The sequence below is a fragment of the Doryrhamphus excisus genome, linkage group LG11 (assembly GCF_037039965.1).
Source record: "Doryrhamphus excisus strain RoL-2023G ecotype Guam linkage group LG11, RoL_Dexc_Guam_v1.1, whole genome shotgun sequence".
Lineage (NCBI taxonomy): Eukaryota > Metazoa > Chordata > Actinopteri > Syngnathiformes > Syngnathidae > Doryrhamphus > Doryrhamphus excisus.
The window spans coordinates 9,629,461-9,657,071 of record NC_136367.1 but is presented as its reverse complement, the minus strand read 5'-3'; the positions used below and the strand labels follow the sequence as shown (position 1 = coordinate 9,657,071).

At 47.9% G+C, this 27,611-nt stretch overlaps 21 non-coding genes across 21 annotated transcripts; all 21 read right to left on the bottom strand.

Moving 5' to 3' along the window:
* Window positions 1–413: 413 nt before the first annotated feature.
* On the bottom strand, window positions 414–495 carry trnas-aga (transfer RNA serine (anticodon AGA)). The gene has a single exon. It is a non-coding gene; the product is annotated as a tRNA-Ser (tRNA).
* A 917-nt stretch (window positions 496–1,412) lies between these two features.
* On the bottom strand, window positions 1,413–1,485 carry trnaf-gaa (transfer RNA phenylalanine (anticodon GAA)). The gene has a single exon. It is a non-coding gene; the product is annotated as a tRNA-Phe (tRNA).
* A 2,015-nt stretch (window positions 1,486–3,500) lies between these two features.
* trnas-aga (transfer RNA serine (anticodon AGA)) lies at window positions 3,501–3,582 on the bottom strand. Its single transcript has one exon. It is a non-coding gene; the product is annotated as a tRNA-Ser (tRNA).
* Window positions 3,583–4,041: 459 nt separating this feature from the next.
* trnaf-gaa (transfer RNA phenylalanine (anticodon GAA)) lies at window positions 4,042–4,114 on the bottom strand. The gene has a single exon. It is a non-coding gene; the product is annotated as a tRNA-Phe (tRNA).
* A 756-nt stretch (window positions 4,115–4,870) lies between these two features.
* trnaf-gaa (transfer RNA phenylalanine (anticodon GAA)) lies at window positions 4,871–4,943 on the bottom strand. The gene has a single exon. It is a non-coding gene; the product is annotated as a tRNA-Phe (tRNA).
* A 2,107-nt stretch (window positions 4,944–7,050) lies between these two features.
* Window positions 7,051–7,132, bottom strand: trnas-aga (transfer RNA serine (anticodon AGA)). The gene has a single exon. It is a non-coding gene; the product is annotated as a tRNA-Ser (tRNA).
* A 917-nt stretch (window positions 7,133–8,049) lies between these two features.
* Window positions 8,050–8,122, bottom strand: trnaf-gaa (transfer RNA phenylalanine (anticodon GAA)). The gene has a single exon. It is a non-coding gene; the product is annotated as a tRNA-Phe (tRNA).
* A 756-nt stretch (window positions 8,123–8,878) lies between these two features.
* trnaf-gaa (transfer RNA phenylalanine (anticodon GAA)) lies at window positions 8,879–8,951 on the bottom strand. Its single transcript has one exon. It is a non-coding gene; the product is annotated as a tRNA-Phe (tRNA).
* Window positions 8,952–11,029: 2,078 nt separating this feature from the next.
* Window positions 11,030–11,111, bottom strand: trnas-aga (transfer RNA serine (anticodon AGA)). Its single transcript has one exon. It is a non-coding gene; the product is annotated as a tRNA-Ser (tRNA).
* Window positions 11,112–12,028: 917 nt separating this feature from the next.
* Window positions 12,029–12,101, bottom strand: trnaf-gaa (transfer RNA phenylalanine (anticodon GAA)). Its single transcript has one exon. It is a non-coding gene; the product is annotated as a tRNA-Phe (tRNA).
* A 2,015-nt stretch (window positions 12,102–14,116) lies between these two features.
* Window positions 14,117–14,198, bottom strand: trnas-aga (transfer RNA serine (anticodon AGA)). Its single transcript has one exon. It is a non-coding gene; the product is annotated as a tRNA-Ser (tRNA).
* Window positions 14,199–15,125: 927 nt separating this feature from the next.
* On the bottom strand, window positions 15,126–15,198 carry trnaf-gaa (transfer RNA phenylalanine (anticodon GAA)). Its single transcript has one exon. It is a non-coding gene; the product is annotated as a tRNA-Phe (tRNA).
* Window positions 15,199–17,305: 2,107 nt separating this feature from the next.
* Window positions 17,306–17,387, bottom strand: trnas-aga (transfer RNA serine (anticodon AGA)). The gene has a single exon. It is a non-coding gene; the product is annotated as a tRNA-Ser (tRNA).
* Window positions 17,388–18,304: 917 nt separating this feature from the next.
* trnaf-gaa (transfer RNA phenylalanine (anticodon GAA)) lies at window positions 18,305–18,377 on the bottom strand. Its single transcript has one exon. It is a non-coding gene; the product is annotated as a tRNA-Phe (tRNA).
* Window positions 18,378–19,133: 756 nt separating this feature from the next.
* On the bottom strand, window positions 19,134–19,206 carry trnaf-gaa (transfer RNA phenylalanine (anticodon GAA)). The gene has a single exon. It is a non-coding gene; the product is annotated as a tRNA-Phe (tRNA).
* Window positions 19,207–19,962: 756 nt separating this feature from the next.
* Window positions 19,963–20,035, bottom strand: trnaf-gaa (transfer RNA phenylalanine (anticodon GAA)). Its single transcript has one exon. It is a non-coding gene; the product is annotated as a tRNA-Phe (tRNA).
* A 2,115-nt stretch (window positions 20,036–22,150) lies between these two features.
* trnaf-gaa (transfer RNA phenylalanine (anticodon GAA)) lies at window positions 22,151–22,223 on the bottom strand. The gene has a single exon. It is a non-coding gene; the product is annotated as a tRNA-Phe (tRNA).
* Window positions 22,224–22,979: 756 nt separating this feature from the next.
* On the bottom strand, window positions 22,980–23,052 carry trnaf-gaa (transfer RNA phenylalanine (anticodon GAA)). Its single transcript has one exon. It is a non-coding gene; the product is annotated as a tRNA-Phe (tRNA).
* Window positions 23,053–23,808: 756 nt separating this feature from the next.
* Window positions 23,809–23,881, bottom strand: trnaf-gaa (transfer RNA phenylalanine (anticodon GAA)). The gene has a single exon. It is a non-coding gene; the product is annotated as a tRNA-Phe (tRNA).
* Window positions 23,882–25,988: 2,107 nt separating this feature from the next.
* On the bottom strand, window positions 25,989–26,070 carry trnas-aga (transfer RNA serine (anticodon AGA)). The gene has a single exon. It is a non-coding gene; the product is annotated as a tRNA-Ser (tRNA).
* A 917-nt stretch (window positions 26,071–26,987) lies between these two features.
* trnaf-gaa (transfer RNA phenylalanine (anticodon GAA)) lies at window positions 26,988–27,060 on the bottom strand. Its single transcript has one exon. It is a non-coding gene; the product is annotated as a tRNA-Phe (tRNA).
* Between the last annotated feature and the right edge of the window lie 551 nt (window positions 27,061–27,611).

The window sequence follows — 27,611 nt, the reverse complement described above, 5'->3', positions numbered from 1 at the left end:
TTTTTGGTCTGATGACTTCCCATGGATCGCCACCATCAGTGATGTCTTGACACCAAGAGTGCCCCCAAAACTGTACGTTGTCGGCAGGATTTGATGTGCGGGGAAACCCCAATGGATTAGTTCATCGAGTCCTTTCAGCAAAGGCCTTCTCAAACTATTTGCCAAGTCAGGACGTAAAGAGGGACTGTGCTGAAACCCGGGACCTTTAGATCTTCAGTCTAATGCTCTCCCAACTGAGCTATTTCAGCTGCGAAGGTGGTTCTCTGCTTTTTCCATCTCTATTGTAACAGGTGTCCTTACACCATGACTGAAAAGGATTTAATTGATTCCCTGACATGTTTTTGGTCTGAGGATTTGCCATGGATCGCCACCGTCAGTGAAGTCTTGGCACCACGAGTGGCCCCAAAACTGCACGTTGTCGGCAGGATTTGAACCTGCGCGGGGAACCCCCAATGGATTTCTAGTCCACCGCCTTAACCACTCGGCCACAACAACTTGCAAAGAACCGTACCGATTATACCGTTATTTTTCAGTTGAAATGCAAGGGACCTTCAGTCAACAACCATGAAGATCCAGGCAATTTCCTAACCACTCGGCCACAACAAATTGTCACAGATGCAGAACCTCACAGATTCTGCCGTTGTATATCAGTCGAAATGCAATAGAAAGTGTTTGCCAATTTTATGAGCAACCATGAGACTTGACAACTTGTGAGTGGTATTGCAGCTCACGGTTTTGGGGGATCTCACATGAATTCCCATGAATCCCCTGACACGTTTTCGGTCTGATGACTCCCCATGCATCGCCACCATCAGTGATGTCTTGACACCAAGAGTGCCCCCAAAACTGTATGTTGTCGGCAGGATTTGATGCACGGGGAAACCCCAATGGATTAGTTCATCGCCTTAACCACTCAGCCACAACAACTTGTCACAGAACTGGTCTAGTGTTCCGCGACCAGGACAAAAAACACATTGGACCTCTTGTAGCAGAGGTTCGACCAACAGTTGTACCCTTCTCTCCAGCACCCTGGAATAGACTTTCCCAGGGAGGCTGAGGAGTGTGTTGCTTTGTCCAGCTCCTTTTGAGTGTCCTCCATTGTCAGCGAACCTCACAAGGTCACAGTTTTTTCCTGAACAGGGCACCACTTTAGGTTGTGTGGATGATTGGTCTTCAGCGCCAGATTAAGACTCTTTTCTCTCAGAAGGCACTGCTTGAAATCCCACAGCTGGCATTTTCCTGGTCATGTCCATTGTCCTCGATGTGGCAGCAAAGGACTGTCAGATTGTACAACACAGCTGAGCCCTTCAAAAAGAAGTCAGTGCTCATGAAAGTCGGAGTTCATGTGAGAAGGTCCTTTCAGCAAAGGCCTTCTCAGACTATTAGCCAAGTCAGGACGTAAAGAGGGACTGTGCTGAAACCCGGGATTGAACCAGGGACCTTTAGATCTTCAGTCTAACGCTCTCCCAACTGAGCTATTTCAGCTGCGAAGGTGTTTCTCTCCTTTTTCGAGTGCAGGCAATTTCACCTAGATCTCTATTGTAACAGGCGTCCTTATACCATGACTGAAAAGGATTTAATTGATTCCCTGACATGTTTTTGGTCTGATGACTTCCCATGGATCGCCACCATCAGTGATGTCTTGACACCAAGAGTGCCCCCAAAACTGTACGTTGTCGGCAGTATTTGATGCACGGGGAAACCCCAATGGATTAGTTCATCGCCTTAACCACTCATCCACAGCAACTTGTAACAGAGCTGGTCTAGTGTTCCGCGACCAGGACAAAAACCACATTGGACCTCTTGTAGCAGAGGTTCGACCAACAGTTGTACCCTTCTCTCCAGCACCCTGGAATAGACTTTCCCAGGGAGGCTGAGGAGTGTGTTGCTTTGTCCAGCTCCTTTTGAGTGTCCTCCATTGTCAGCGAACCTCACAAGGTCACAGTATTTTCCTGAACAGGGCACCACTTTAGGTTGTGTGGATGATTGGTCTTCAGCGCCAGATTAAGACTCTTTTCTCTCAGAAGGCACTGCTTGAAATCCCACAGCTGGCATTTTCCTGGTCATGTCCATTGTCCTCGATGGGAATGATGTGGCAGCAAAGGACTGTCAGATTGTACAACACAGCTGAGCCCTTCAAAAAGAAGTCAGTGCTCATGAAAGTCGGAGTTCATGTGAGAAGGTCCTTTCAGCAAAGGCCTTCTCAGACTATTTGCCAAGTCAGGATGTAAAGAGGGACTGTGCTGAAACCCGGGATTGAACCAGGGACCTTTATATCTTCAGTCTAACACTCTCCCAACTGAGCTATTTCAGCTGCAAAGGTGGTTCTCTGCTTTTTCCAGTGCAGGCAATTTCACCTAGATCTCTATTGTAACAGGCGTCCTTACACCATGACTGAAAAGGATTTAATTGATTCCCTGACATGTTTTTGGTCTGATGACTTCCCATGGATCGCCACCATCAGTGATGTCTTGACACCAAGAGTGCCCCCAAAACTGTACGTTGTCGGCAGTATTTGATGCACGGGGAAACCCCAATGGATTAGTTCATCGCCTTAACCACTGTTGTACCCTTCTCTCCAGCACCCTGGAATAGACTTTCCCAGGGAGGCTGAGGAGTGTGTTGCTTTGTCCGGCTCCTTTTGAGTGTCCGCTGTTGTCAGCGAACAGTTTTTTTCCTGATCAGGGCACCACTTTAGGTTGTGTGGATGATTGGTCTTCAGCGCCAGATTAAGACTCTTTTCTCTCAGAAGGCACTGCTTGAAATCCCACAGCTGACATTTTCCTGGTCATGTCCATTGTCTTCGACTGGAATGATGTGGCAGCAAAGGACTGTCAGATTGTACAACACAGCTGAGCCCTTCAAGAAGAAGTCAGTGCTCATGAGAGTCAGAGTTCATGTGAGAAGGTCCTTTCAGCAAAGGCCAGGATTTGAACTTGTGAGTGGTATTGCAGCTCACGGTTTTGGGTGATCTCACATGAATTCCCATGAATCCCCTGACATGTTTTTGGTCTGATGACTTCCCCTGGGAAAGTCTATTCCAGGGTGCTGGGATCTCACATGAATTCCCATGAATCCCCTGACACGTTTTTGGTCTGATGACTTCCCATGGATCGCCACCATCAGTGATGTCTTGACACCAAGAGTGCCCCCAAAACTGTACGTTGTCGGCAGGATTTGATGTGCGGGGAAACCCCAATGGATTAGTTCATCGAGTCCTTTCAGCAAAGGCCTTCTCAAACTATTTGCCAAGTCAGGACGTAAAGAGGGACTGTGCTGAAACCCGGGACCTTTAGATCTTCAGTCTAATGCTCTCCCAACTGAGCTATTTCAGCTGCGAAGGTGGTTCTCTGCTTTTTCCATCTCTATTGTAACAGGTGTCCTTACACCATGACTGAAAAGGATTTAATTGATTCCCTGACATGTTTTTGCTCTGAGGATTTGCCATGGATCGCCACCGTCAGTGAAGTCTTGGCACCACGAGTGGCCCCAAAACTGCACGTTGTCGGCAGGATTTGAACCTGCGCGGGGAACCCCCAATGGATTTCTAGTCCACCGCCTTAACCACTCGGCCACAACAACTTGCAAAGAGCCGTACCGATTATACCGTTATTTTTCAGTTGAAATGCAAGGGACCTTCAGTCAGCAACCATGAAGATCCAGGCAATTTCCTAACCACTCGGCCACAACAAATTGTCACAGATGCAGAACCTCACAGATTCTGCCGTTGTATATCAGTCGAAATGCAATAGAAAGTGTTTGCCAATTTTATGAGCAACCATGAGACTTGACAACTTGTGAGTGGTATTGCAGCTCACGGTTTTGGGGGATCTCACATGAATTCCCATGAATCCCCTGACACGTTTTCCTGGTCATGTCCATTGTCCTCGATGTGGCAGCAAAGGACTGTCAGATTGTACAACACAGCTGAGCCCTTCAAAAAGAAGTCAGTGCTCATGAAAGTCGGAGTTCATGTGAGAAGGTCCTTTCAGCAAAGGCCTTCTCAGACTATTAGCCAAGTCAGGACGTAAAGAGGGACTGTGCTGAAACCCGGGATTGAACCAGGGACCTTTAGATCTTCAGTCTAACGCTCTCCCAACTGAGCTATTTCAGCTGCGAAGGTGGTTCTCTCCTTTTTCGAGTGCAGGCAATTTCACCTAGATCTCTATTGTAACAGGCGTCCTTATACCATGACTGAAAAGGATTTAATTGATTCCCTGACATGTTTTTGGTCTGATGACTTCCCATGGATCGCCACCATCAGTGATGTCTTGACACCAAGAGTGCCCCCAAAACTGTACGTTGTCGGCAGTATTTGATGCACGGGGAAACCCCAATGGATTAGTTCATCGCCTTAACCACTCATCCACAGCAACTTGTAACAGAGCTGGTCTAGTGTTCCGCGACCAGGACAAAAACCACATTGGACCTCTTGTAGCAGAGGTTCGACCAACAGTTGTACCCTTCTCTCCAGCACCCTGGAATAGACTTTCCCAGGGAGGCTGATGAGTGTGTTGCTTTGTCCAGCTCCTTTTGAGTGTCCTCCATTGTCAGCGAACCTCACAAGGTCACAGTTTTTTCCTGAACAGGGCACCACTTTAGGTTGTGTGGATGATTGGTCTTCAGCGCCAGATTAAGACTCTTTTCTCTCAGAAGGCACTTCTTGAAATCCCACAGCTGGCATTTTCCTGGTCATGTCCATTGTCCTCGATGGGAATGATGTGGCAGCAAAGGACTGTCAGATTGTACAACACAGCTGAGCCCTTCAAAAAGAAGTCAGTGCTCATGAAAGTCGGAGTTCATGTGAGAAGGTCCTTTCAGCAAAGGCCTTCTCAGACTATTTGCCAAGTCAGGATGTAAAGAGGGACTGTGCTGAAACCCGGAATTGAACCAGGGACCTTTAGATCTTCAGTCTAACGCTCTCCCAACTGAGCTATTTCAGCTGCGAAGGTGGTTCTCTGCTTTTTCTAGTGCAGGCAATTTCACCTAGAGCTCTATTGTAACAGGCGTCCTTACACCATGACTGAAAAGGATTTAATGGATTCCCTGACATGTTTTTGGTCTGATGACTTCCCATGGATCGCCACCATCAGTGATGTCTTGACACCAAGAGTGCCCCCAAAACTGTACGTTGTCGGCAGTATTTGATGCACGGGGAAACCCCAATGGATTAGTTCATCGCCTTAACCACTCATCCACAACAACTTGTAACAGAGCTGGTCTAGTGTTCCGCGACCAGGACAAAAACCACATTGGACCTCTTGTAGCAGAGGTTCGACCAACAGTTGTACCCTTCTCTCCAGCACCCTGGAATAGACTTTCCCAGGGAGGCTGAGGAGTGTGTTGCTTTGTCCAGCTCCTTTTGAGTGTCCTCCATTGTCAGCGAACCTCACAAGGTCACAGTATTTTCCTGAACAGGGCACCACTTTAGGTTGTGTGGATGATTGGTCTTCAGCGCCAGATTAAGACTCTTTTCTCTCAGAAGGCACTGCTTGAAATCCCACAGCTGGCATTTTCCTGGTCATGTCCATTGTCCTCGATGGGAATGATGTGGCAGCAAAGGACTGTCAGATTGTACAACACAGCTGAGCCCTTCAAAAAGAAGTCAGTGCTCATGAAAGTCGGAGTTCATGTGAGAAGGTCCTTTCAGCAAAGGCCTTCTCAGACTATTTGCCAAGTCAGGATGTAAAGAGGGACTGTGCTGAAACCCGGGATTGAACCAGGGACCTTTATATCTTCAGTCTAACACTCTCCCAACTGAGCTATTTCAGCTGCAAAGGTGGTTCTCTGCTTTTTCCAGTGCAGGCAATTTCACCTAGATCTCTATTGTAACAGGCGTCCTTACACCATGACTGAAAAGGATTTAATTGATTCCCTGACATGTTTTTGGTCTGATGACTTCCCATGGATCGCCACCATCAGTGATGTCTTGACACCAAGAGTGCCCCCAAAACTGTACGTTGTCGGCAGTATTTGATGCACGGGGAAACCCCAATGGATTAGTTCATCGCCTTAACCACTCATCCACAACAACTTGTAACAGAGCTGGTCTAGTGTTCCGCGACCAGGACAAAAACCACATTGGACCTCTTGTAGCAGAGGTTCGACCAACTGTTGTACCCTTCTCTCCAGCACCCTGGAATAGACTTTCCCAGGGAGGCTGAGGAGTGTGTTGCTTTGTCCGGCTCCTTTTGAGTGTCCGCTGTTGTCAGCGAACAGTTTTTTTCCTGATCAGGGCACCACTTTAGGTTGTGTGGATGATTGGTCTTCAGCGCCAGATTAAGACTCTTTTCTCTCAGAAGGCACTGCTTGAAATCCCACAGCTGACATTTTCCTGGTCATGTCCATTGTCTTCGACTGGAATGATGTGGCAGCAAAGGACTGTCAGATTGTACAACACAGCTGAGCCCTTCAAGAAGAAGTCAGTGCTCATGAGAGTCAGAGTTCATGTGAGAAGGTCCTTTCAGCAAAGGCCAGGATTTGAACTTGTGAGTGGTATTGCAGCTCACGGTTTTGGGTGATCTCACATGAATTCCCATGAATCCCCTGACATGTTTTTGGTCTGATGACTTCCCCTGGGAAAGTCTATTCCAGGGTGCTGGGATCTCACATGAATTCCCATGAATCCCCTGACACGTTTTTGGTCTGATGACTTCCCATGGATCGCCACCATCAGTGATGTCTTGACACCAAGAGTGCCCCCAAAACTGTACGTTGTCGGCAGGATTTGATGTGCGGGGAAACCCCAATGGATTAGTTCATCGAGTCCTTTCAGCAAAGGCCTTCTCAAACTATTTGCCAAGTCAGGACGTAAAGAGGGACTGTGCTGAAACCCGGGACCTTTAGATCTTCAGTCTAATGCTCTCCCAACTGAGCTATTTCAGCTGCGAAGGTGGTTCTCTGCTTTTTCCATCTCTATTGTAACAGGTGTCCTTACACCATGACTGAAAAGGATTTAATTGATTCCCTGACATGTTTTTGCTCTGAGGATTTGCCATGGATCGCCACCGTCAGTGAAGTCTTGGCACCACGAGTGGCCCCAAAACTGCACGTTGTCGGCAGGATTTGAACCTGCGCGGGGAACCCCCAATGGATTTCTAGTCCACCGCCTTAACCACTCGGCCACAACAACTTGCAAAGAACCGTACCGATTATACCGTTATTTTTCAGTTGAAATGCAAGGGACCTTCAGTCAGCAACCATGAAGATCCAGGCAATTTCCTAACCACTCGGCCACAACAAATTGTCACAGATGCAGAACCTCACAGATTCTGCCGTTGTATATCAGTCGAAATGCAATAGAAAGTGTTTGCCAATTTTATGAGCAACCATGAGACTTGACAACTTGTGAGTGGTATTGCAGCTCACGGTTTTGGGGGATCTCACATGAATTCCCATGAATCCCCTGACACGTTTTCGGTCTGATGACTCCCCATGCATCGCCACCATCAGTGATGTCTTGACACCAAGAGTGCCCCCAAAACTGTATGTTGTCGGCAGGATTTGATGCACGGGGAAACCCCAATGGATTAGTTCATCGCCTTAACCACTCAGCCACAACAACTTGTCACAGAACTGGTCTAGTGTTCCGCGACCAGGACAAAAACCACATTGGACCTCTTGTAGCAGAGGTTCGACCAACAGTTGTACCCTTCTCTCCAGCACCCTGGAATAGACTTTCCCAGGGAGGCTGAGGAGTGTGTTGCTTTGTCCAGCTCCTTTTGAGTGTCCTCCATTGTCAGCGAACCTCACAAGGTCACAGTTTTTTCCTGAACAGGGCACCACTTTAGGTTGTGTGGATGATTGGTCTTCAGCGCCAGATTAAGACTCTTTTCTCTCAGAAGGCACTGCTTGAAATCCCACAGCTGGCATTTTCCTGGTCATGTCCATTGTCCTCGATGTGGCAGCAAAGGACTGTCAGATTGTACAACACAGCTGAGCCCTTCAAAAAGAAGTCAGTGCTCATGAAAGTCGGAGTTCATGTGAGAAGGTCCTTTCAGCAAAGGCCTTCTCAGACTATTAGCCAAGTCAGGACGTAAAGAGGGACTGTGCTGAAACCCGGGATTGAACCAGGGACCTTTAGATCTTCAGTCTAACGCTCTCCCAACTGAGCTATTTCAGCGGCGAAGGTGGTTCTCTCCTTTTTCGAGTGCAGGCAATTTCACCTAGATCTCTATTGTAACAGGCGTCCTTATACCATGACTGAAAAGGATTTAATTGATTCCCTGACATGTTTTTGGTCTGATGACTTCCCATGGATCGCCACCATCAGTGATGTCTTGACACCAAGAGTGCCCCCAAAACTGTACGTTGTCGGCAGTATTTGATGCACGGGGAAACCCCAATGGATTAGTTCATCGCCTTAACCACTCATCCACAGCAACTTGTAACAGAGCTGGTCTAGTGTTCCGCGACCAGGACAAAAACCACATTGGACCTCTTGTAGCAGAGGTTCGACCAACAGTTGTACCCTTCTCTCCAGCACCCTGGAATAGACTTTCCCAGGGAGGCTGATGAGTGTGTTGCTTTGTCCAGCTCCTTTTGAGTGTCCTCCATTGTCAGCGAACCTCACAAGGTCACAGTTTTTTCCTGAACAGGGCACCACTTTAGGTTGTGTGGATGATTGGTCTTCAGCGCCAGATTAAGACTCTTTTCTCTCAGAAGGCACTTCTTGAAATCCCACAGCTGGCATTTTCCTGGTCATGTCCATTGTCCTCGATGGGAATGATGTGGCAGCAAAGGACTGTCAGATTGTACAACACAGCTGAGCCCTTCAAAAAGAAGTCAGTGCTCATGAAAGTCGGAGTTCATGTGAGAAGGTCCTTTCAGCAAAGGCCTTCTCAGACTATTTGCCAAGTCAGGATGTAAAGAGGGACTGTGCTGAAACCCGGAATTGAACCAGGGACCTTTAGATCTTCAGTCTAACGCTCTCCCAACTGAGCTATTTCAGCTGCGAAGGTGGTTCTCTGCTTTTTCTAGTGCAGGCAATTTCACCTAGAGCTCTATTGTAACAGGCGTCCTTACACCATGACTGAAAAGGATTTAATGGATTCCCTGACATGTTTTTGGTCTGATGACTTCCCATGGATCGCCACCATCAGTGATGTCTTGACACCAAGAGTGCCCCCAAAACTGTACGTTGTCGGCAGTATTTGATGCACGGGGAAACCCCAATGGATTAGTTCATCGCCTTAACCACTCATCCACAACAACTTGTAACAGAGCTGGTCTAGTGTTCCGCGACCAGGACAAAAACCACATTGGACCTCTTGTAGCAGAGGTTCGACCAACTGCTGTACCCTTCTCTCCAGCACCCTGGAATAGACTTTCCCAGGGAGGCTGAGGAGTGTGTTGCTTTGTCCGGCTCCTTTTGAGTGTCCGCTGTTGTCAGCGAACCTCACAAGGTCACAGTTTTTTTCCTGATCAGGGCACCACTTTAGGTTGTGTGGATGATTGGTCTTCAGCGCCAGATTAAGACTCTTTTCTCTCAGAAGGCACTGCTTGAAATCCCACAGCTGGCATTTTCCTGGTCATGTCCATTGTCTTCGACTGGAATGATGTGGCAGCAAAGGACTGTCAGATTGTACAACACAGCTGAGCCCTTCAAAAAGAAGTCAGTGCTCATGAAAGTCGGAGTTCATGTGACTATTAGCCAAGTCAGGATGTAAAGAGGGACTGTGCTGAAACCCGGGATTGAACCAGGGACCTTTAGATCTTCAGTCTAACACTCTCCCAACTGAGCTATTTCAGCTGCAAAGGTGGTTCTCTGCTTTTTCCAGTGCAGGCAATTTCACCTAGATCTCTATTGTAACAGGCGTCCTTACACCATGACTGAAAAGGATTTAATTGATTCCCTGACATGTTTTTGGTCTGATGACTTCCCATGGATCGCCACCATCAGTGATGTCTTGACACCAAGAGTGCCCCCAAAACTGTACGTTGTCGGCAGTATTTGATGCACGGGGAAACCCCAATGGATTAGTTCATCGCCTTAACCACTCATCCACAACAACTTGTAACAGAGCTGGTCTAGTGTTCCGCGACCAGGACAAAAACCACATTGGACCTCTTGTAGCAGAGGTTCGACCAACTGTTGTACCCTTCTCTCCAGCACCCTGGAATAGACTTTCCCAGGGAGGCTGAGGAGTGTGTTGCTTTGTCCGGCTCCTTTTGAGTGTCCGCTGTTGTCAGCGAACAGTTTTTTTCCTGATCAGGGCACCACTTTAGGTTGTGTGGATGATTGGTCTTCAGCGCCAGATTAAGACTCTTTTCTCTCAGAAGGCACTGCTTGAAATCCCACAGCTGGCATTTTCCTGGTCATGTCCATTGTCTTCGACTGGAATGATGTGGCAGCAAAGGACTGTCAGATTGTACAACACAGCTGAGCCCTTCAAGAAGAAGTCAGTGCTCATGAGAGTCAGAGTTCATGTGAGAAGGTCCTTTCAGCAAAGGCCAGGATTTGAACTTGTGAGTGGTATTGCAGCTCACGGTTTTGGGTGATCTCACATGAATTCCCATGAATCCCCTGACATGTTTTTGGTCTGATGACTTCCCCTGGGAAAGTCTATTCCAGGGTGCTGGGATCTCACATGAATTCCCATGAATCCCCTGACACGTTTTTGGTCTGATGACTTCCCATGGATCGCCACCATCAGTGATGTCTTGACACCAAGAGTGCCCCCAAAACTGTACGTTGTCGGCAGGATTTGATGTGCGGGGAAACCCCAATGGATTAGTTCATCGAGTCCTTTCAGCAAAGGCCTTCTCAAACTATTTGCCAAGTCAGGACGTAAAGAGGGACTGTGCTGAAACCCGGGACCTTTAGATCTTCAGTCTAATGCTCTCCCAACTGAGCTATTTCAGCTGCGAAGGTGGTTCTCTGCTTTTTCCATCTCTATTGTAACAGGTGTCCTTACACCATGACTGAAAAGGATTTAATTGATTCCCTGACATGTTTTTGGTCTGAGGATTTGCCATGGATCGCCACCGTCAGTGAAGTCTTGGCACCACGAGTGGCCCCAAAACTGCACGTTGTCGGCAGGATTTGAACCTGCGCGGGGAACCCCCAATGGATTTCTAGTCCACCGCCTTAACCACTCGGCCACAACAACTTGCAAAGAACCGTACCGATTATACCGTTATTTTTCAGTTGAAATGCAAGGGACCTTCAGTCAGCAACCATGAAGATCCAGGCAATTTCCTAACCACTCGGCCACAACAAATTGTCACAGATGCAGAACCTCACAGATTCTGCCGTTGTATATCAGTCGAAATGCAATAGAAAGTGTTTGCCAATTTTATGAGCAACCATGAGACTTGACAACTTGTGAGTGGTATTGCAGCTCACGGTTTTGGGGGATCTCACATGAATTCCCATGAATCCCCTGACACGTTTTCGGTCTGATGACTCCCCATGCATCGCCACCATCAGTGATGTCTTGACACCAAGAGTGCCCCCAAAACTGTATGTTGTCGGCAGGATTTGATGCACGGGGAAACCCCAATGGATTAGTTCATCGCCTTAACCACTCAGCCACAACAACTTGTCACAGAACTGGTCTAGTGTTCCGCGACCAGGACAAAAACCACATTGGACCTCTTGTAGCAGAGGTTCGACCAACAGTTGTACCCTTCTCTCCAGCACCCTGGAATAGACTTTCCCAGGGAGGCTGAGGAGTGTGTTGCTTTGTCCAGCTCCTTTTGAGTGTCCTCCATTGTCAGCGAACCTCACAAGGTCACAGTTTTTTCCTGAACAGGGCACCACTTTAGGTTGTGTGGATGATTGGTCTTCAGCGCCAGATTAAGACTCTTTTCTCTCAGAAGGCACTGCTTGAAATCCCACAGCTGGCATTTTCCTGGTCATGTCCATTGTCCTCGATGTGGCAGCAAAGGACTGTCAGATTGTACAACACAGCTGAGCCCTTCAAAAAGAAGTCAGTGCTCATGAAAGTCGGAGTTCATGTGAGAAGGTCCTTTCAGCAAAGGCCTTCTCAGACTATTAGCCAAGTCAGGACGTAAAGAGGGACTGTGCTGAAACCCGGGATTGAACCAGGGACCTTTAGATCTTCAGTCTAACGCTCTCCCAACTGAGCTATTTCAGCTGCGAAGGTGGTTCTCTCCTTTTTCGAGTGCAGGCAATTTCACCTAGATCTCTATTGTAACAGGCGTCCTTATACCATGACTGAAAAGGATTTAATTGATTCCCTGACATGTTTTTGGTCTGATGACTTCCCATGGATCGCCACCATCAGTGATGTCTTGACACCAAGAGTGCCCCCAAAACTGTACGTTGTCGGCAGTATTTGATGCACGGGGAAACCCCAATGGATTAGTTCATCGCCTTAACCACTCATCCACAGCAACTTGTAACAGAGCTGGTCTAGTGTTCCGCGACCAGGACAAAAACCACATTGGACCTCTTGTAGCAGAGGTTCGACCAACAGTTGTACCCTTCTCTCCAGCACCCTGGAATAGACTTTCCCAGGGAGGCTGAGGAGTGTGTTGCTTTGTCCAGCTCCTTTTGAGTGTCCTCCATTGTCAGCGAACCTCACAAGGTCACAGTATTTTCCTGAACAGGGCACCACTTTAGGTTGTGTGGATGATTGGTCTTCAGCGCCAGATTAAGACTCTTTTCTCTCAGAAGGCACTGCTTGAAATCCCACAGCTGGCATTTTCCTGGTCATGTCCATTGTCCTCGATGGGAATGATGTGGCAGCAAAGGACTGTCAGATTGTACAACACAGCTGAGCCCTTCAAAAAGAAGTCAGTGCTCATGAAAGTCGGAGTTCATGTGAGAAGGTCCTTTCAGCAAAGGCCTTCTCAGACTATTTGCCAAGTCAGGATGTAAAGAGGGACTGTGCTGAAACCCGGGATTGAACCAGGGACCTTTATATCTTCAGTCTAACACTCTCCCAACTGAGCTATTTCAGCTGCAAAGGTGGTTCTCTGCTTTTTCCAGTGCAGGCAATTTCACCTAGATCTCTATTGTAACAGGCGTCCTTACACCATGACTGAAAAGGATTTAATTGATTCCCTGACATGTTTTTGGTCTGATGACTTCCCATGGATCGCCACCATCAGTGATGTCTTGACACCAAGAGTGCCCCCAAAACTGTACGTTGTCGGCAGTATTTGATGCACGGGGAAACCCCAATGGATTAGTTCATCGCCTTAACCACTGTTGTACCCTTCTCTCCAGCACCCTGGAATAGACTTTCCCAGGGAGGCTGAGGAGTGTGTTGCTTTGTCCGGCTCCTTTTGAGTGTCCGCTGTTGTCAGCGAACAGTTTTTTTCCTGATCAGGGCACCACTTTAGGTTGTGTGGATGATTGGTCTTCAGCGCCAGATTAAGACTCTTTTCTCTCAGAAGGCACTGCTTGAAATCCCACAGCTGACATTTTCCTGGTCATGTCCATTGTCTTCGACTGGAATGATGTGGCAGCAAAGGACTGTCAGATTGTACAACACAGCTGAGCCCTTCAAGAAGAAGTCAGTGCTCATGAGAGTCAGAGTTCATGTGAGAAGGTCCTTTCAGCAAAGGCCAGGATTTGAACTTGTGAGTGGTATTGCAGCTCACGGTTTTGGGTGATCTCACATGAATTCCCATGAATCCCCTGACATGTTTTTGGTCTGATGACTTCCCCTGGGAAAGTCTATTCCAGGGTGCTGGGATCTCACATGAATTCCCATGAATCCCCTGACACGTTTTTGGTCTGATGACTTCCCATGGATCGCCACCATCAGTGATGTCTTGACACCAAGAGTGCCCCCAAAACTGTACGTTGTCGGCAGGATTTGATGTGCGGGGAAACCCCAATGGATTAGTTCATCGAGTCCTTTCAGCAAAGGCCTTCTCAAACTATTTGCCAAGTCAGGACGTAAAGAGGGACTGTGCTGAAACCCGGGACCTTTAGATCTTCAGTCTAATGCTCTCCCAACTGAGCTATTTCAGCTGCGAAGGTGGTTCTCTGCTTTTTCCATCTCTATTGTAACAGGTGTCCTTACACCATGACTGAAAAGGATTTAATTGATTCCCTGACATGTTTTTGCTCTGAGGATTTGCCATGGATCGCCACCGTCAGTGAAGTCTTGGCACCACGAGTGGCCCCAAAACTGCACGTTGTCGGCAGGATTTGAACCTGCGCGGGGAACCCCCAATGGATTTCTAGTCCACCGCCTTAACCACTCGGCCACAACAACTTGCAAAGAACCGTACCGATTATACCGTTATTTTTCAGTTGAAATGCAAGGGACCTTCAGTCAGCAACCATGAAGATCCAGGCAATTTCCTAACCACTCGGCCACAACAAATTGTCACAGATGCAGAACCTCACAGATTCTGCCGTTGTATATCAGTCGAAATGCAATAGAGAGTGTTTGCCAATTTTATGAGCAACCATGAGACTTGACAACTTGTGAGTGGTATTGCAGCTCACGGTTTTGGGGGATCTCACATGAATTCCCATGAATCCCCTGACACGTTTTCGGTCTGATGACTCCCCATGCATCGCCACCATCAGTGATGTCTTGACACCAAGAGTGCCCCCAAAACTGTATGTTGTCGGCAGGATTTGATGCACGGGGAAACCCCAATGGATTAGTTCATCGCCTTAACCACTCAGCCACAACAACTTGTAACAGAGCTGGTCTAGTGTTCCGCGACCAGGACAAAAACCACATTGGACCTCTTGTAGCAGAGGTTCGACCAACAGTTGTACCCTTCTCTCCAGCACCCTGGAATAGACTTTCCCAGGGAGGCTGAGGAGTGTGTTGCTTTGTCCGGCTCCTTTTGAGTGTCCGCTGTTGTCAGCGAACCTCACAAGGTCACAGTTTTTTTCCTGATCAGGGCACCACTTTAGGTTGTGTGGATGATTGGTCTTCAGCGCCAGATTAAGACTCTTTTCTCTCAGAAGGCACTGCTTGAAATCCCACAGCTGGCATTTTCCTGGTCATGTCCATTGTCTTCGACTGGAATGATGTGGCAGCAAAGGACTGTCAGATTGTACAACACAGCTGAGCCCTTCAAAAAGAAGTCAGTGCTCATGAAAGTCGGAGTTCATGTGAGAAGGTCCTTTCAGGAAAGGCCTTCTCAGACTATTAGCCAAGTCAGGACGTAAAGAGGGACTGTGCTGAAACCCGGGATTGAACCAGGGACCTTTAGATCTTCAGTCTAACGCTCTCCCAACTGAGCTATTTCAGCTGCGAAGGTGGTTCTCTGCTTTTTCCAGTGCAGGCAATTTCACCTAGATCTCTATTGTAACAGGCGTCCTTACACCATGACTGAAAAGGATTTAATGGATTCCCTGACATGTTTTTGGTCTGATGACTTCCGATGGATCGCCCCCATCAGTGATGTCTTGACACCAAGAGTGCCCCCAAAACTGTACGTTGTCGGCAGTATTTGATGCACGGGGAAACCCCAATGGATTAGTTCATCGCCTTAACCACTCATCCACAACAACTTGTAACAGAGCTGGTCTAGTGTTCCGCGACCAGGACAAAAACCACATTGGACCTCTTGTAGCAGAGGTTCGACCAACAGTTGTACCCTTCTCTCCAGCACCCTGGAATAGACTTTCCCAGGGAGGCTGAGGAGTGTGTTGCTTTGTCCAGCTCCTTTTGAGTGTCCTCCATTGTCAGCGAACCTCACAAGGTCACAGTATTTTCCTGAACAGGGCACCACTTTAGGTTGTGTGGATGATTGGTCTTCAGCGCCAGATTAAGACTCTTTTCTCTCAGAAGGCACTGCTTGAAATCCCACAGCTGGCATTTTCCTGGTCATGTCCATTGTCCTCGATGGGAATGATGTGGCAGCAAAGGACTGTCAGATTGTACAACACAGCTGAGCCCTTCAAAAAGAAGTCAGTGCTCATGAAAGTCGGAGTTCATGTGAGAAGGTCCTTTCAGCAAAGGCCTTCTCAGACTATTTGCCAAGTCAGGATGTAAAGAGGGACTGTGCTGAAACCCGGGATTGAAGCAGGGACCTTTATATCTTCAGTCTAACACTCTCCCAACTGAGCTATTTCAGCTGCAAAGGTGGTTCTCTGCTTTTTCCAGTGCAGGCAATTTCACCTAGATCTCTATTGTAACAGGCGTCCTTACACCATGACTGAAAAGGATTTAATTGATTCCCTGACATGTTTTTGGTCTGATGACTTCCCATGGATCGCCACCATCAGTGATGTCTTGACACCAAGAGTGCCCCCAAAACTGTACGTTGTCGGCAGTATTTGATGCACGGGGAAACCCCAATGGATTAGTTCATCGCCTTAACCACTCATCCACAACAACTTGTAACAGAGCTGGTCTAGTGTTCCGCGACCAGGACAAAAACCACATTGGACCTCTTGTAGCAGAGGTTCGACCAACTGTTGTACCCTTCTCTCCAGCACCCTGGAATAGACTTTCCCAGGGAGGCTGAGGAGTGTGTTGCTTTGTCCGGCTCCTTTTGAGTGTCCGCTGTTGTCAGCGAACAGTTTTTTTCCTGATCAGGGCACCACTTTAGGTTGTGTGGATGATTGGTCTTCAGCGCCAGATTAAGACTCTTTTCTCTCAGAAGGCACTGCTTGAAATCCCACAGCTGACATTTTCCTGGTCATGTCCATTGTCTTCGACTGGAATGATGTGGCAGCAAAGGACTGTCAGATTGTACAACACAGCTGAGCCCTTCAAGAAGAAGTCAGTGCTCATGAGAGTCAGAGTTCATGTGAGAAGGTCCTTTCAGCAAAGGCCAGGATTTGAACTTGTGAGTGGTATTGCAGCTCACGGTTTTGGGTGATCTCACATGAATTCCCATGAATCCCCTGACATGTTTTTGGTCTGATGACTTCCCCTGGGAAAGTCTATTCCAGGGTGCTGGGATCTCACATGAATTCCCATGAATCCCCTGACACGTTTTTGGTCTGATGACTTCCCATGGATCGCCACCATCAGTGATGTCTTGACACCAAGAGTGCCCCCAAAACTGTACGTTGTCGGCAGGATTTGATGTGCGGGGAAACCCCAATGGATTAGTTCATCGAGTCCTTTCAGCAAAGGCCTTCTCAAACTATTTGCCAAGTCAGGACGTAAAGAGGGACTGTGCTGAAACCCGGGACCTTTAGATCTTCAGTCTAATGCTCTCCCAACTGAGCTATTTCAGCTGCGAAGGTGGTTCTCTGCTTTTTCCATCTCTATTGTAACAGGTGTCCTTACACCATGACTGAAAAGGATTTAATTGATTCCCTGACATGTTTTTGGTCTGAGGATTTGCCATGGATCGCCACCGTCAGTGAAGTCTTGGCACCACGAGTGGCCCCAAAACTGCACGTTGTCGGCAGGATTTGAACCTGCGCGGGGAACCCCCAATGGATTTCTAGTCCACCGCCTTAACCACTCGGCCACAACAACTTGCAAAGAACCGTACCGATTATACCGTTATTTTTCAGTTGAAATGCAAGGGACCTTCAGTCAGCAACCATGAAGATCCAGGCAATTTCCTAACCACTCGGCCACAACAAATTGTCACAGATGCAGAACCTCACAGATTCTGCCGTTGTATATCAGTCGAAATGCAATAGAAAGTGTTTGCCAATTTTATGAGCAACCATGAGACTTGACAACTTGTGAGTGGTATTGCAGCTCACGGTTTTGGGGGATCTCACATGAATTCCCATGAATCCCCTGACACGTTTTCGGTCTGATGACTCCCCATGCATCGCCACCATCAGTGATGTCTTGACACCAAGAGTGCCCCCAAAACTGTATGTTGTCGGCAGGATTTGATGCACGGGGAAACCCCAATGGATTAGTTCATCGCCTTAACCACTCAGCCACAACAACTTGTCACAGAACTGGTCTAGTGTTCCGCGACCAGGACAAAAACCACATTGGACCTCTTGTAGCAGAGGTTCGACCAACAGTTGTACCCTTCTCTCCAGCACCCTGGAATAGACTTTCCCAGGGAGGCTGAGGAGTGTGTTGCTTTGTCCAGCTCCTTTTGAGTGTCCTCCATTGTCAGCGAACCTCACAAGGTCACAGTTTTTTCCTGAACAGGGCACCACTTTAGGTTGTGTGGATGATTGGTCTTCAGCGCCAGATTAAGACTCTTTTCTCTCAGAAGGCACTGCTTGAAATCCCACAGCTGGCATTTTCCTGGTCATGTCCATTGTCCTCGATGTGGCAGCAAAGGACTGTCAGATTGTACAACACAGCTGAGCCCTTCAAAAAGAAGTCAGTGCTCATGAAAGTCGGAGTTCATGTGAGAAGGTCCTTTCAGCAAAGGCCTTCTCAGACTATTAGCCAAGTCAGGACGTAAAGAGGGACTGTGCTGAAACCCGGGATTGAACCAGGGACCTTTAGATCTTCAGTCTAACGCTCTCCCAACTGAGCTATTTCAGCGGCGAAGGTGGTTCTCTCCTTTTTCGAGTGCAGGCAATTTCACCTAGATCTCTATTGTAACAGGCGTCCTTATACCATGACTGAAAAGGATTTAATTGATTCCCTGACATGTTTTTGGTCTGATGACTTCCCATGGATCGCCACCATCAGTGATGTCTTGACACCAAGAGTGCCCCCAAAACTGTACGTTGTCGGCAGTATTTGATGCACGGGGAAACCCCAATGGATTAGTTCATCGCCTTAACCACTCATCCACAGCAACTTGTAACAGAGCTGGTCTAGTGTTCCGCGACCAGGACAAAAACCACATTGGACCTCTTGTAGCAGAGGTTCGACCAACAGTTGTACCCTTCTCTCCAGCACCCTGGAATAGACTTTCCCAGGGAGGCTGATGAGTGTGTTGCTTTGTCCAGCTCCTTTTGAGTGTCCTCCATTGTCAGCGAACCTCACAAGGTCACAGTTTTTTCCTGAACAGGGCACCACTTTAGGTTGTGTGGATGATTGGTCTTCAGCGCCAGATTAAGACTCTTTTCTCTCAGAAGGCACTTCTTGAAATCCCACAGCTGGCATTTTCCTGGTCATGTCCATTGTCCTCGATGGGAATGATGTGGCAGCAAAGGACTGTCAGATTGTACAACACAGCTGAGCCCTTCAAAAAGAAGTCAGTGCTCATGAAAGTCGGAGTTCATGTGAGAAGGTCCTTTCAGCAAAGGCCTTCTCAGACTATTTGCCAAGTCAGGATGTAAAGAGGGACTGTGCTGAAACCCGGAATTGAACCAGGGACCTTTAGATCTTCAGTCTAACGCTCTCCCAACTGAGCTATTTCAGCTGCGAAGGTGGTTCTCTGCTTTTTCTAGTGCAGGCAATTTCACCTAGAGCTCTATTGTAACAGGCGTCCTTACACCATGACTGAAAAGGATTTAATGGATTCCCTGACATGTTTTTGGTCTGATGACTTCCCATGGATCGCCACCATCAGTGATGTCTTGACACCAAGAGTGCCCCCAAAACTGTACGTTGTCGGCAGTATTTGATGCACGGGGAAACCCCAATGGATTAGTTCATCGCCTTAACCACTCATCCACAACAACTTGTAACAGAGCTGGTCTAGTGTTCCGCGACCAGGACAAAAACCACATTGGACCTCTTGTAGCAGAGGTTCGACCAACAGTTGTACCCTTCTCTCCAGCACCCTGGAATAGACTTTCCCAGGGAGGCTGAGGAGTGTGTTGCTTTGTCCAGCTCCTTTTGAGTGTCCTCCATTGTCAGCGAACCTCACAAGGTCACAGTATTTTCCTGAACAGGGCACCACTTTAGGTTGTGTGGATGATTGGTCTTCAGCGCCAGATTAAGACTCTTTTCTCTCAGAAGGCACTGCTTGAAATCCCACAGCTGGCATTTTCCTGGTCATGTCCATTGTCTTCGACTGGAATGATGTGGCAGCAAAGGACTGTCAGATTGTACAACACAGCTGAGCCCTTCAAAAAGAAGTCAGTGCTCATGAAAGTCGGAGTTCATGTGAGAAGGTCCTTTCAGGAAAGGCCTTCTCAGACTATTAGCCAAGTCAGGACGTAAAGAGGGACTGTGCTGAAACCCGGGATTGAACCAGGGACCTTTAGATCTTCAGTCTAACGCTCTCCCAACTGAGCTATTTCAGCTGCGAAGGTGGTTCTCTGCTTTTCCCAGTGCAGGCAATTTCACCTAGATCTCTATTGTAACAGGCGTCCTTACACCATGACTGAAAAGGATTTAATGGATTCCCTGACATGTTTTTGGTCTGAGGACTTCCGATGGATCGCCCCCATCAGTGATGTCTTGACACCAAGAGTGCCCCCAAAACTGTACGTTGTCGGCAGTATTTGATGCACGGGGAAACCCCAATGGATTAGTTCATCGCCTTAACCACTCATCCACAACAACTTGTAACAGAGCTGGTCTAGTGTTCCGCGACCAGGACAAAAACCACATTGGACCTCTTGTAGCAGAGGTTCGACCAACAGTTGTACCCTTCTCTCCAGCACCCTGGAATAGACTTTCCCAGGGAGGCTGAGGAGTGTGTTGCTTTGTCCAGCTCCTTTTGAGTGTCCTCCATTGTCAGCGAACCTCACAAGGTCACAGTATTTTCCTGAACAGGGCACCACTTTAGGTTGTGTGGATGATTGGTCTTCAGCGCCAGATTAAGACTCTTTTCTCTCAGAAGGCACTGCTTGAAATCCCACAGCTGGCATTTTCCTGGTCATGTCCATTGTCCTCGATGGGAATGATGTGGCAGCAAAGGACTGTCAGATTGTACAACACAGCTGAGCCCTTCAAAAAGAAGTCAGTGCTCATGAAAGTCGGAGTTCATGTGAGAAGGTCCTTTCAGCAAAGGCCTTCTCAGACTATTTGCCAAGTCAGGATGTAAAGAGGGACTGTGCTGAAACCCGGGATTGAACCAGGGACCTTTATATCTTCAGTCTAACACTCTCCCAACTGAGCTATTTCAGCTGCAAAGGTGGTTCTCTGCTTTTTCCAGTGCAGGCAATTTCACCTAGATCTCTATTGTAACAGGCGTCCTTACACCATGACTGAAAAGGATTTAATTGATTCCCTGACATGTTTTTGGTCTGATGACTTCCCATGGATCGCCACCATCAGTGATGTCTTGACACCAAGAGTGCCCCCAAAACTGTACGTTGTCGGCAGTATTTGATGCACGGGGAAACCCCAATGGATTAGTTCATCGCCTTAACCACTCATCCACAACAACTTGTAACAGAGCTGGTCTAGTGTTCCGCGACCAGGACAAAAACCACATTGGACCTCTTGTAGCAGAGGTTCGACCAACTGTTGTACCCTTCTCTCCAGCACCCTGGAATAGACTTTCCCAGGGAGGCTGAGGAGTGTGTTGCTTTGTCCGGCTCCTTTTGAGTGTCCGCTGTTGTCAGCGAACAGTTTTTTTCCTGATCAGGGCACCACTTTAGGTTGTGTGGATGATTGGTCTTCAGCGCCAGATTAAGACTCTTTTCTCTCAGAAGGCACTGCTTGAAATCCCACAGCTGACATTTTCCTGGTCATGTCCATTGTCTTCGACTGGAATGATGTGGCAGCAAAGGACTGTCAGATTGTACAACACAGCTGAGCCCTTCAAGAAGAAGTCAGTGCTCATGAGAGTCAGAGTTCATGTGAGAAGGTCCTTTCAGCAAAGGCCAGGATTTGAACTTGTGAGTGGTATTGCAGCTCACGGTTTTGGGTGATCTCACATGAATTCCCATGAATCCCCTGACATGTTTTTGGTCTGATGACTTCCCCTGGGAAAGTCTATTCCAGGGTGCTGGGATCTCACATGAATTCCCATGAATCCCCTGACACGTTTTTGGTCTGATGACTTCCCATGGATCGCCACCATCAGTGATGTCTTGACACCAAGAGTGCCCCCAAAACTGTACGTTGTCGGCAGGATTTGATGTGCGGGGAAACCCCAATGGATTAGTTCATCGAGTCCTTTCAGCAAAGGCCTTCTCAAACTATTTGCCAAGTCAGGACGTAAAGACTTCAGCGCCAGATTAAGACTCTTTTCTCTCAGAAGGCACTGCTTGAAATCCCACAGCTGGCATTTTCCTGGTCATGTCCATTGTCCTCGATGTGGCAGCAAAGGACTGTCAGATTGTACAACACAGCTGAGCCCTTCAAAAAGAAGTCAGTGCTCATGAAAGTCGGAGTTCATGTGAGAAGGTCCTTTCAGCAAAGGCCTTCTCAGACTATTAGCCAAGTCAGGACGTAAAGAGGGACTGTGCTGAAACCCGGGATTGAACCAGGGACCTTTAGATCTTCAGTCTAACGCTCTCCCAACTGAGCTATTTCAGCGGCGAAGGTGGTTCTCTCCTTTTTCGAGTGCAGGCAATTTCACCTAGATCTCTATTGTAACAGGCGTCCTTATACCATGACTGAAAAGGATTTAATTGATTCCCTGACATGTTTTTGGTCTGATGACTTCCCATGGATCGCCACCATCAGTGATGTCTTGACACCAAGAGTGCCCCCAAAACTGTACGTTGTCGGCAGTATTTGATGCACGGGGAAACCCCAATGGATTAGTTCATCGCCTTAACCACTCATCCACAGCAACTTGTAACAGAGCTGGTCTAGTGTTCCGCGACCAGGACAAAAACCACATTGGACCTCTTGTAGCAGAGGTTCGACCAACAGTTGTACCCTTCTCTCCAGCACCCTGGAATAGACTTTCCCAGGGAGGCTGATGAGTGTGTTGCTTTGTCCAGCTCCTTTTGAGTGTCCTCCATTGTCAGCGAACCTCACAAGGTCACAGTTTTTTCCTGAACAGGGCACCACTTTAGGTTGTGTGGATGATTGGTCTTCAGCGCCAGATTAAGACTCTTTTCTCTCAGAAGGCACTTCTTGAAATCCCACAGCTGGCATTTTCCTGGTCATGTCCATTGTCCTCGATGGGAATGATGTGGCAGCAAAGGACTGTCAGATTGTACAACACAGCTGAGCCCTTCAAAAAGAAGTCAGTGCTCATGAAAGTCGGAGTTCATGTGAGAAGGTCCTTTCAGCAAAGGCCTTCTCAGACTATTTGCCAAGTCAGGATGTAAAGAGGGACTGTGCTGAAACCCGGAATTGAACCAGGGACCTTTAGATCTTCAGTCTAACGCTCTCCCAACTGAGCTATTTCAGCTGCGAAGGTGGTTCTCTGCTTTTTCTAGTGCAGGCAATTTCACCTAGAGCTCTATTGTAACAGGCGTCCTTACACCATGACTGAAAAGGATTTAATGGATTCCCTGACATGTTTTTGGTCTGATGACTTCCCATGGATCGCCACCATCAGTGATGTCTTGACACCAAGAGTGCCCCCAAAACTGTACGTTGTCGGCAGTATTTGATGCACGGGGAAACCCCAATGGATTAGTTCATCGCCTTAACCACTCATCCACAACAACTTGTAACAGAGCTGGTCTAGTGTTCCGCGACCAGGACAAAAACCACATTGGACCTCTTGTAGCAGAGGTTCGACCAACAGTTGTACCCTTCTCTCCAGCACCCTGGAATAGACTTTCCCAGGGAGGCTGAGGAGTGTGTTGCTTTGTCCAGCTCCTTTTGAGTGTCCTCCATTGTCAGCGAACCTCACAAGGTCACAGTATTTTCCTGAACAGGGCACCACTTTAGGTTGTGTGGATGATTGGTCTTCAGCGCCAGATTAAGACTCTTTTCTCTCAGAAGGCACTGCTTGAAATCCCACAGCTGGCATTTTCCTGGTCATGTCCATTGTCTTCGACTGGAATGATGTGGCAGCAAAGGACTGTCAGATTGTACAACACAGCTGAGCCCTTCAAAAAGAAGTCAGTGCTCATGAAAGTCGGAGTTCATGTGAGAAGGTCCTTTCAGGAAAGGCCTTCTCAGACTATTAGCCAAGTCAGGACGTAAAGAGGGACTGTGCTGAAACCCGGGATTGAACCAGGGACCTTTAGATCTTCAGTCTAACGCTCTCCCAACTGAGCTATTTCAGCTGCGAAGGTGGTTCTCTGCTTTTCCCAGTGCAGGCAATTTCACCTAGATCTCTATTGTAACAGGCGTCCTTACACCATGACTGAAAAGGATTTAATGGATTCCCTGACATGTTTTTGGTCTGATGACTTCCGATGGATCGCCCCCATCAGTGATGTCTTGACACCAAGAGTGCCCCCAAAACTGTACGTTGTCGGCAGTATTTGATGCACGGGGAAACCCCAATGGATTAGTTCATCGCCTTAACCACTCATCCACAACAACTTGTAACAGAGCTGGTCTAGTGTTCCGCGACCAGGACAAAAACCACATTGGACCTCTTGTAGCAGAGGTTCGACCAACAGTTGTACCCTTCTCTCCAGCACCCTGGAATAGACTTTCCCAGGGAGGCTGAGGAGTGTGTTGCTTTGTCCAGCTCCTTTTGAGTGTCCTCCATTGTCAGCGAACCTCACAAGGTCACAGTATTTTCCTGAACAGGGCACCACTTTAGGTTGTGTGGATGATTGGTCTTCAGCGCCAGATTAAGACTCTTTTCTCTCAGAAGGCACTGCTTGAAATCCCACAGCTGGCATTTTCCTGGTCATGTCCATTGTCCTCGATGGGAATGATGTGGCAGCAAAGGACTGTCAGATTGTACAACACAGCTGAGCCCTTCAAAAAGAAGTCAGTGCTCATGAAAGTCGGAGTTCATGTGAGAAGGTCCTTTCAGCAAAGGCCTTCTCAGACTATTTGCCAAGTCAGGATGTAAAGAGGGACTGTGCTGAAACCCGGGATTGAACCAGGGACCTTTATATCTTCAGTCTAACACTCTCCCAACTGAGCTATTTCAGCTGCAAAGGTGGTTCTCTGCTTTTTCCAGTGCAGGCAATTTCACCTAGATCTCTATTGTAACAGGCGTCCTTACACCATGACTGAAAAGGATTTAATTGATTCCCTGACATGTTTTTGGTCTGATGACTTCCCATGGATCGCCACCATCAGTGATGTCTTGACACCAAGAGTGCCCCCAAAACTGTACGTTGTCGGCAGTATTTGATGCACGGGGAAACCCCAATGGATTAGTTCATCGCCTTAACCACTCATCCACAACAACTTGTAACAGAGCTGGTCTAGTGTTCCGCGACCAGGACAAAAACCACATTGGACCTCTTGTAGCAGAGGTTCGACCAACTGTTGTACCCTTCTCTCCAGCACCCTGGAATAGACTTTCCCAGGGAGGCTGAGGAGTGTGTTGCTTTGTCCGGCTCCTTTTGAGTGTCCGCTGTTGTCAGCGAACAGTTTTTTTCCTGATCAGGGCACCACTTTAGGTTGTGTGGATGATTGGTCTTCAGCGCCAGATTAAGACTCTTTTCTCTCAGAAGGCACTGCTTGAAATCCCACAGCTGACATTTTCCTGGTCATGTCCATTGTCTTCGACTGGAATGATGTGGCAGCAAAGGACTGTCAGATTGTACAACACAGCTGAGCCCTTCAAGAAGAAGTCAGTGCTCATGAGAGTCAGAGTTCATGTGAGAAGGTCCTTTCAGCAAAGGCCAGGATTTGAACTTGTGAGTGGTATTGCAGCTCACGGTTTTGGGTGATCTCACATGAATTCCCATGAATCCCCTGACATGTTTTTGGTCTGATGACTTCCCCTGGGAAAGTCTATTCCAGGGTGCTGGGATCTCACATGAATTCCCATGAATCCCCTGACACGTTTTTGGTCTGATGACTTCCCATGGATCGCCACCATCAGTGATGTCTTGACACCAAGAGTGCCCCCAAAACTGTACGTTGTCGGCAGGATTTGATGTGCGGGGAAACCCCAATGGATTAGTTCATCGAGTCCTTTCAGCAAAGGCCTTCTCAAACTATTTGCCAAGTCAGGACGTAAAGAGGGACTGTGCTGAAACCCGGGACCTTTAGATCTTCAGTCTAATGCTCTCCCAACTGAGCTATTTCAGCTGCGAAGGTGGTTCTCTGCTTTTTCCATCTCTATTGTAACAGGTGTCCTTACACCATGACTGAAAAGGATTTAATTGATTCCCTGACATGTTTTTGGTCTGAGGATTTGCCATGGATCGCCACCGTCAGTGAAGTCTTGGCACCACGAGTGGCCCCAAAACTGCACGTTGTCGGCAGGATTTGAACCTGCGCGGGGAACCCCCAATGGATTTCTAGTCCACCGCCTTAACCACTCGGCCACAACAACTTGCAAAGAACCGTACCGATTATACCGTTATTTTTCAGTTGAAATGCAAGGGACCTTCAGTCAGCAACCATGAAGATCCAGGCAATTTCCTAACCACTCGGCCACAACAAATTGTCACAGATGCAGAACCTCACAGATTCTGCCGTTGTATATCAGTCGAAATGCAATAGAAAGTGTTTGCCAATTTTATGAGCAACCATGAGACTTGACAACTTGTGAGTGGTATTGCAGCTCACGGTTTTGGGGGATCTCACATGAATTCCCATGAATCCCCTGACACGTTTTCGGTCTGATGACTCCCCATGCATCGCCACCATCAGTGATGTCTTGACACCAAGAGTGCCCCCAAAACTGTATGTTGTCGGCAGGATTTGATGCACGGGGAAACCCCAATGGATTAGTTCATCGCCTTAACCACTCAGCCACAACAACTTGTCACAGAACTGGTCTAGTGTTCCGCGACCAGGACAAAAACCACATTGGACCTCTTGTAGCAGAGGTTCGACCAACAGTTGTACCCTTCTCTCCAGCACCCTGGAATAGACTTTCCCAGGGAGGCTGAGGAGTGTGTTGCTTTGTCCAGCTCCTTTTGAGTGTCCTCCATTGTCAGCGAACCTCACAAGGTCACAGTTTTTTCCTGAACAGGGCACCACTTTAGGTTGTGTGGATGATTGGTCTTCAGCGCCAGATTAAGACTCTTTTCTCTCAGAAGGCACTGCTTGAAATCCCACAGCTGGCATTTTCCTGGTCATGTCCATTGTCCTCGATGTGGCAGCAAAGGACTGTCAGATTGTACAACACAGCTGAGCCCTTCAAAAAGAAGTCAGTGCTCATGAAAGTCGGAGTTCATGTGAGAAGGTCCTTTCAGCAAAGGCCTTCTCAGACTATTAGCCAAGTCAGGACGTAAAGAGGGACTGTGCTGAAACCCGGGATTGAACCAGGGACCTTTAGATCTTCAGTCTAACGCTCTCCCAACTGAGCTATTTCAGCGGCGAAGGTGGTTCTCTCCTTTTTCGAGTGCAGGCAATTTCACCTAGATCTCTATTGTAACAGGCATCCTTATACCATGACTGAAAAGGATTTAATTGATTCCCTGACATGTTTTTGGTCTGATGACTTCCCATGGATCGCCACCATCAGTGATGTCTTGACACCAAGAGTGCCCCCAAAACTGTACGTTGTCGGCAGTATTTGATGCACGGGGAAACCCCAATGGATTAGTTCATCGCCTTAACCACTCATCCACAGCAACTTGTAACAGAGCTGGTCTAGTGTTCCGCGACCAGGACAAAAACCACATTGGACCTCTTGTAGCAGAGGTTCGACCAACAGTTGTACCCTTCTCTCCAGCACCCTGGAATAGACTTTCCCAGGGAGGCTGAGGAGTGTGTTGCTTTGTCCAGCTCCTTTTGAGTGTCCTCCATTGTCAGCGAACCTCACAAGGTCACAGTTTTTTCCTGAACAGGGCACCACTTTAGGTTGTGTGGATGATTGGTCTTCAGCGCCAGATTAAGACTCTTTTCTCTCAGAAGGCACTGCTT